This window comes from Bison bison, unplaced genomic scaffold (assembly GCF_000754665.1).
Source record: "Bison bison bison isolate TAMUID 2011002044 unplaced genomic scaffold, Bison_UMD1.0 scf7180017864036, whole genome shotgun sequence".
NCBI classification, from domain to species: Eukaryota; Metazoa; Chordata; class Mammalia; order Artiodactyla; family Bovidae; genus Bison; species Bison bison.
In genome coordinates this window covers 6179215-6187869 of record NW_011494608.1, presented here as the reverse complement: position 1 = coordinate 6187869, position 8655 = coordinate 6179215, and the positions used below count along the sequence as shown (strand labels likewise).

At 50.5% G+C, this 8655-nt stretch overlaps 1 protein-coding gene across 1 annotated transcript in view; it reads left to right on the top strand.

The window, feature by feature from the left end:
* Positions 1 to 8018: 8018 nt before the first annotated feature.
* The window catches only part of PTK2 (protein tyrosine kinase 2), a 194671-nt gene continuing 194034 nt past the window's right edge, over positions 8019 to 8655 (top strand). The window contains exon 1 of the mRNA XM_010834795.1: positions 8019 to 8316. The gene's annotated coding sequence lies outside the window, so the exon portion shown is untranslated. The remainder of the gene's footprint in view (positions 8317 to 8655) is intronic.

Sequence of the window (8655 nt, the reverse complement as noted above, 5' to 3'; positions counted from 1 at the left end):
CCCATATTTAAATACAGGCCACCCACTTGCATCAAAGTGGGTGGATCCCCTGGGAGATAAGTACACACGGTTCTGCCTGGGTTTACATCAAAGTCCTTCCCACAATCCCTCATTCACGGCCGCGTTGGCCTGCCACGGTCCTAATTCAGCATCCTTTGTTCCAGATGCCCGTGTCAAGGTTGCCTTCTCATGGGCCGATTTCGGGCTCTGGTCTAATCTGCATAAGACCTCAGCTGGTTTGTAACATCAAGTGCCTCGTGATTTGTTTGTCCTCGAAATCAGCCCGCTGCCGCAAGTCAGTCCAGTGGAGGTGTGGGAATTTTCTTAGAGCATTGTTTTCAAGCAGGCAAAATGGCTTATTTATGGAGCACTCACTGCCGGCTTTGTGATTTGTGTGAGAACAAGGCTGTCCTTGCCCCCGGAGAGCTCCCTGTGGGGGACTGCTAATGCCTGTCACAGACTAAATGTCACCCTTTTGTGAATTCACAGGATTTCAGAGCTCAAGGCCTCCCCCCCTCCCCACCGCCCTGGAGCTCACGGAAGTCCATGGACAGAGCGGGGCTGAGGGACCGCTGGGCGGGAGAAGCAGCTGGTGGCTTCCATGCTGTGCTCTTTCCTGCAAAGCACGGGGAATCCGCGTTGACATCCCCAGGGCGCTGCCTCCAAGGTCCCAGCTCTTTTCCTGTCCCCGAGGCATAGGTGGCATCTCCACCCAGCTGAGTCACCAGGGTTTTTTCCAGGTGGAGATGTTAATTACCAACCCAGGCCAGCCTGGATGTCCTCAGCCCCTAGTGGAGGCATCTCTGGGTTGCCAAACGAGTCTCTCCGTGTCAAAATGTATCTTCAGAGCCCATTTGTAGGTGGTCAGAGTCCTGGGCGCTGTGGATGAATCACAAACTATGGACACAGTAAAGCAAAAATGATGATTGCTAACATAGCATTCCTGTGTCCATCCAACAGGAATTTTAGGTGCCTCCTATCAGAGGGCTTCCCTCATAGCTCAGTCAGCAAAGAATCTGCCTGCAATGCAGGAGACCTGGGTTTGATTCCTGGGTCGGGAAGATCAACCCAGGGGGAAGATCCCTTGGAGAAGGAAATGGCACCCCACTCCAGTATCTTTGCTTGGAAAATCCCATGGACAGAGGAGCCTGGTGGGCTACAATCCATGGGGTCGCAAGAGTCGGACACAACTTAATGACTAAACCGCCACCTATCAGAGGATGTCATGCAAGCGAGAGGTACCATGAGGAAGCCAGGAGTTCTTTCCCACGCACATGTGGTCCACTCGTTACAACACCCCTCGGAGGCGGCTGGGACAACGGTCTCCATTGTGAAGACAGAGGAACTCCCTTTTCTTTTTAGGAAGTTCAAGTCACTTTGTTTCTCCTTCTAAGGAGTTTACAGCTTAGGCAAGTTGAGAAATACAAAGTCAGAGCACCTAAGTTCAGTCATTCAGGAAGCACTGGGTTCAGCATGAAGTGATCCCTGTTCTTGGTTGGGTTTTGCCCATTTCTCTTATCCCCCTCGTGTCTCTGGTGCTAATTTGCTGATGCCCTCAGGGAGCCACGGACCTTGCCCGGCCTCAGCCTCTGCTCAGAGTGACCTCACTACCAGCTATACTGTTGACAAGGAGGCTGTAAGAACCAGGGGATGGCGTTTGTGGTGTGCGTCTTCCGAGGGTGGGGGCAGGCCTTTCTCCTGTTACTTAGCTTTCGCTCTGATACTTGTGAATACCTTCCAACCCCGCTGCTGAAGTGTGTGCAGGGCCTGTGGGTTGTCACGCACATTCATTATCCATTGAAGGTTAGAGAATACCACTGACTTTGGCTTGATAACTTTACAGAAAAAGCCGTTATCGCTGTCACAGTTAAATGCAAGAGCACAAAGCTGGAGCCGATGAAAAGGAAAAGAGCCTCAACCAAAGGATAAATGACATTTCAGGAAAAGCAGAAGCGGTAGATGCGAAGACCCATTGTAATTCAAAGCAGCAACATGTCCGATGACTTTTAGGTGGTTTCAGGTTAGAAAGGGGCAAGTACACGCCCAGCCACATGGGGGGCCCTGTGGCAGGAGCAGATTTGACCTTGGGCAGTCTCGCAACCTCTCTGTGCCTGTTCTCTCCTCCATAAACCGGGATAATAATAACATCTAACTTGAAAGTGATGATAAGAGATTATGGATTCATATGCCTAGTATCTAACAGATGCTTAAAACTGTAGCATGATTATTAAGAGGCTCACTAAGAGAAAGCAAAAAGTGGGTACAGAATTGACAGGTGCTTAGAATGAATTTTGTTTTGTCAGACTAAAAAGAAGCTTTGTTTTTTACATCCTCGTGTTATTTGTTTCCAAATCCTGACAATATCATCTCATCAGATGGAACAGCGTATACACAGAGAGTGGTGTGCTACCAAGTGTTCAGCTACAGGCTCCTGGGAAGGGGAGAACCCTGACTGGCAGGGTTTGCCAGTTTTCACGGTGTAACTATTCCCACCATGGCCGAATTCAAGTTTCCAGTGTAGTGTCAGGAGACGATAACTAAATGCAACGTGGGTTCCCACAGGGGACCCTGGAACAGAAAAATGGAGAAAACAAAGGAAGTCTGAATGATTATGGACTTCAGTTAATAACAATGCATCAGTGCTGGTTAACGAATTACGACAAATATACTAATGTAAGATGCTAATAACAGGGGAAACTGGGCGCAGGGCATATGGGAACTCTGTTCTATTGTTCTGTAAATCTAAAACTGTTCTAAAAATCAGACCCGAAGAAGAAACGATGTCAAAAGACACTTTGGGAAGAGACAGTAGTGTTAATATTTATTTTTAATTGAGGGCTTGCTGTGTGTCCGTAATTTTACATGCTGACTCTGGCTCACGTAAGGGAGGCGTGAGCAGCACATCCCCAAAACTGAAAGAGGAACGGCAGGCTGGTCAGCAGTGAGCTGTCTCCTAGGCTGGGCCTGCTTCCCTCTCTGTTGGACGCCAGGGCTATATCCTGGGAGACAGCCACCCGCCTGGGGAAGAGGGGACCACAGTCCCCGGACCATGTGAAATGTGGGCAGTGCGTGTCCTGAGGGGCAAGCGGGGTCCTATGACCAGAGGAGAGGGGTGAGGAGGAACGGTTGCTGTTCTGCCTGCTCACAGCCCTTCCCTTCGCACCACCTCTAGGTCTGGTTTGAGCGAGGCTGCTTGCTCTCCGTTCCGTGGTGGGCATGGGACCTGGCAAAGCCTGGCCAGCCAGACCCGTTGAGACTTGGGTTGAAACTACAGGAAAAGGGGCTGACTCTCCTCCAGAGTTTGCTGAGGGGACAGGAGGGGACCACTTTGCTATTACAACAGAAAACCTATGTGAGACCAGAACCTGGAGCTGCAAGGCGTAGTCAGGCCTCGTCACCCTGAAGCTGCAGTTTCAGGACCTGAAGTGAGTCGGGTCCCTCTTTTTTTCATGAAAAAGTATAATTCAATGTCTTTTAGTGCCTTCAGAGTTGTGCGATCATCTCCCCATCTCAGTGTGGTATTCACAATGGTTCACAAAGAGGTTGAAGAATACTTTGCCATATTCCATCATTTCTGGTACTCTAACTGTGTAGATGTGTGTATATGCAGATATCACACATGTTGAACAGATGCAGAAGCACCGCATATCAAAAGAGATACCAATTGTTTATACTGGTGACTGGAAGAACAGGAAAAATGTACATATTCTTTTTTGGATTCTTTGCCATTACACGTTATTACAAGATATTGAATATAGTGTTTGGTGCTATACAGTAGGTCTTGTTGTTTATTTTATATACAGTAGTATATGTCTATTAATTGGGCTTCCTAGGTGGCACAGCGGAAAAGAATTTGCCTGCCAATGCAGGAAACACAAGAGATGTGGGTTGGATCCCTCAGTCAGGATGATCCCCTCGAGTAAGAAATGGCAGCCCACTCCAGTATTCTTGCCTGGAGAATCCCATGGACAGAAGAGCCTGGTGGGCTACAGTCCATGGGGTTGCAAAGAGTCAGATATGACTGAGCATGCACACGCATTTATCTGTTAATCACTTATTTCTAATAATTTATTTTTGTTGCATTTTACAAAAGTATCAGTTCACATGGATTGGAAGAAAAAAAAGCTGATCTTTTACTTGAGGTAGTTTTCCCAAACTATTGCTCTGGATCACTGAGAATTAGCATAAGTCAAGATCTTGATGGAAATGGAAAATATGAGCATGGAGCTGGGAACTCAGTGCCTGAGAGCAGCTTCAGAGCCACACAAGCTGGTTTGGGTCCTGTGTCTGTCACTTACTTGCTGGGTAGACTTGAGCTGGGTAGCCGTCCCCTTCTAGCCTCAGTTTATTCATCTATAAAATGCACTTACTGGGATGTAGCCAAGGTGGTTGTGAGAATTAAATGAGATGATAGATAGCCTGGGAGCAGAATTTCCCAGGAAATATGGCCCCCTTTCTTCTGTGAGGCTGGTGAGGGGCAGTAGCTGGGGCATGGGAGCTCTGGACACTCTGATTTGAGCTTTAACTGCCAATTCTGGGCCAAAGGGCTATCTCAGGTCAGGAGGGGCAAGGGGTTGTCCCTGGCCTGGACCTGTTCAGCACCGTACAGGGGAAGGGTGTCCCCTCTGTGTGTGTGTGTGTGTGTGTGTGTATGTGTGTGTGTGTGTGTGTGTGTGCCGTGGGGGTGGGGGTTGGGAAGTGAGCAGGGGGCCCAGGCCTGAGAGCAGACCTGTGTCCGCTGCTGGACGCAGGGTCCCTTCACTTTCACTAACAGGGGAGGCTGAGGGTGTGGAGTGGAGGCGGCGCCTGGAAGAGGTCCCGCTAGAGCTCCTTGTATCAGAGGAACCAGGAACAGCCTGAGGGTGGGGTGGGGCGGGTGATCTGTATGAGCAGGGGGGCTGGGGCGCCCCTAACTTCAGCTGGGGACACTCCTCCCATCTGGGATGAATTGCTCCCAGATGCTCACAGGAGACACGTGCCCACTGCAGGCACTGCTGGGGGGCGTGACCCTTTCTCCCCACCCTAGTGGTCAAGAAGAACCCCACATGCCTACTTCCTACATTAAATTCCCTAGGGAAGTGAAACCTCAAACATGTAGTGAAACATGCGTACACTGTCTAGGCGTCCCGTGAGCCCAAAAGTTTCCTGGCGGGAGAGCCACACCCTGTGGTGGGGGCCCATCTCGTCTCTACTTCGGTCAGAGCGTGGAGGACGGACTCTGCTTTCTGGCCACTCGTGCTGCCTCTCCTTTGGCCTGCTTCCCCTCGGGACATCTTTCCTAGGGATACCCCCGACCCTTTCCTTCTGGTCTTGCAGTCGCCTCCCCTCCCCATTTTACAGATGAAGAGGTTGAGGCAAAGAGGTTGAGTGGCTACTTTAGGACCACTGGGTAGTCATGTGGGGGAGCTGGAATTTGAACCCAGGTTTCCTGGCCTCGTCTCTTCTTCCCCTGCTTCCTGCTGCCTGGTCCCTAAGTAGTCTCCGATCCTTGGCACTCCAGGGCCAGGCCCACAGCTCCCAGGGGCACATCTTAATGGGCCTAGTGGTGGGCCAGACACCTGTCTTCCAGGTCCCACTTTTTGTCACGGCAGCCTCTTTAGGCAGATGGCAGGCTGGTCAATGCCACGAAGTGGGCAGAAACCTGGGACTCGGTCATCAGCTTGCGTGCTCTTGTTACCGTGCATCCACCTTCTGACCTTAAATCTGTTTCTGCTTCCCTGTGGTGAGCGAGTCCCTCCTGGGGGCAAGCGCCCTCCAGATGAGAGAACCGAGGGGCTTCTCCAGGGAGACCTGCTCCCAGGGTCGGTGCAGCTGCTCTGCCACCACACAGGAAGCCCTTACTGAAAGCTTCCCACACAAGGTCAGCGCTTGGCCCATCTGGCGCAGTGCAGAAAGGGAGAAGCCAAATGGCGTTCTGTATTTTATTTTTTGTACAGGGCTGAGTGCAGCAGAGGCTCGCGGGGAGAGGGAGGAGCACAGACTTCACAGTTGGACAGATTGGGGCTTTGAATTCCAGCCGTGCTGTTTGTCTGATGGCTTCGCTTTTTTTCTGAGCCACAGTTTTCACATCAATAAAATGGGGATGATGATCACAGCATCCATGGGGCAGAGTTGCTAGGAGGTTTGGAGAGTGTCTACAGGATCTGACTCACAGAGCCCAAGTACAGTTGACCTTTGGCAACACTATGCTCTGTGGGGTCCTTTGGGTATCCTGTCTGTGATCAAGATTGGTAATCTGTACATTGATGCTGCAGCTAAGCAAGAACACTCGCTGAGGGTATACAATGCCAAGCACTTTGCTGAATGTTTTACGGGATGGTCCATTTGCTCCCCATCCTTTGTAAGCCCCGGTTACAGAGGAGTGAGGCTCAGAGATGCTATGCAACCTACGGCATCAGACGCTGGTGAACTTGAGCCTGGGTCAGCTCTGTTGTTCCTCCATCTCCGGAGGTTGAGCACTTAGGCACCGCAGGTATGCTCCAGGGATAAGAAGTGTCTGTTAGACAGTGCGTTCCTCACTATTTACCTTCCTCCTTTTGTACCTCTTTGCCCTTCTTATTTGCATTGCTTCTTCCTCTCACCCTTTCCCTATTTTCTTTCTTTATTAAGTGAGAGTTAAACATCAAGTTCAAACATATCATGATAAAGTTGAGGAAACAAAGTATCAGTTGTCTATGGCTGTGTAACAAAATGAGAGACTTAAAACCACAATATTTTATTTTATTCGCTTATAACTGTCTGGCTAGGCAGTCTGGGTGCAGCTGGAAGTTCTAGGTTTCTCTGGGTCTCAGGTGGCTGCAGTTGTCAGACAGCTTCTCTGGGGCTGGGTGGCCCAGTGCAGCGTCATTCATCTTCCTGGTGGTTGGCAGCCTGTTGGCCTGGGTGCCTCAGTCACCACTCAGTAGGCACACTTGGGCTTAAGACAGTGAAAACTGCACGGCCCCTTGAGGCTTCAGCTCAGAAATCATACATCACCTGTGACACATTTTAGTGGTCAAAGCAAGTTAACAAGATCGGTCCAAATGCGTGCATGCTCAGTCGCTTGTCGTGTCCGACTCTTTGCGACCCTATGGATTGTAGCCTGCTGTGCTCCTCTGTCAACGGGATTCTCCAGGTAAGAATACTGGAATGGGTTGCCATGCCTTCCTCCAGTGGATCTTCCTGACCCAGGGATCGAACCCGTGTCTCTTATGTCTCCTACATCGGTAGGCGGGTTCTTTACCACTAGACCACCTGAAAAAGTAGATTCCACTTCTTTCAGGGAGAAGTATAAAAAATTTGGTGCCCATTTTTAGTCTACACACTAAGCACAATCCCCCAAAGATATCATTAATATAACTCCTTTTTGTCCTTCAGTCCTCTTCTATTCTCATTCCATCCTTATACTTCTGAAAATAATTCCTTACTTCACACCACGCAAAGCTTCATTCACCACTCAACAAATATTTTATTATGTGCCAGGGTCCCAGAAGTGAACAAAACAAATCCGCTCTAGAGAATCTACTATTCTAGTGGAGGGAGGAGACAATGCAGAAATAATGCATCACAATGTAGGGCTGTGATGTCCAAAGCACAGAGCACATGAGGCGGTGGAGCCTGTGTGTCAAAGGGTGGGGGGTGGTGGGTGGTTCCTATTACAGAGAGAGAGGGTTGACATCTAATGAGGTGACATCTGAGCCTAAAGGAAGTGAGGGAGTAAGATCCAAGCAGAGGGGAAGATCTCCAAGTAGAGCAAACAGCCAGTGCAAAGGCCCTGGGGCTAACATCAAGAGACACCATTTCTTAAGATCTTAAATGTAGTTTTAAAAAAACCTTACATATTCTCGAAAGAACGATAAAAGGAAACGTTTAAAAATTGCAGAACTCTTGCTAAGCGAAAGCATTTTATTCTACCTGATTTAGTGATAACGGGATTATAGCTTCTCAGAAGGGAACAGAGGGTCACCTCTCTGAGCTTCAGGGAGTTCACCTTTCAAAAGGAGAACTGTGTGCCTATCCCGCCTCTCGCCTTGTGGCGGGGATCAAAGGGACACTATGAAAAATGAAAGTTGCTCTGCTTCTGGTTTCGTTTCCTACCGCAAGGGTGCCCGTGATTTTTTTTTTTTTAAAGAACACAAATCAGATATCACTTCCGCTTAAAATCTTCCAAAGGATCCCTGCTGCCTAAAGTATAGGAGATCCAGGTACCTGAGCAAGATTGCGAGGCTCCTAGCCATCTGCATTTCTTACCCAGCACCCCCACCCCGCCACTCCACTCCCCCGTCGTACTCCTGGCAAAACCTGCTCTCATCGCAGCTGCCTCCCTGCCATCCCCTCGTGAGTCTCAAGCCTCAGCCCCTCGGGGACCCGCGCCATCGGGGTTCCGGGCCCAGGTCAGCGCCCCGCGGGTGCTCAGGCAGAGGTCCACCTTCCAAGATCAAACCTGGGTCCGCCCAGCACTAGCTCTGACGCCCCTGAACCCGCTCCCTCTCTGCAAAGGGTCCCCAGTAGGGTGGGCGTGAAGCCTGGAGGGGACCCGGGCCGGCGCGGGCACACAGCGGGGCTCCACACCCCTGCCTCGGCCCCTGGGGACCGGCTGTGGGGCTGCCGACCTGGGGAGCGGTGCCTCCAGAAGGGCTGCGTCTGGGGCTCCGGGCAGGGAAAGGGTGCGAGGGC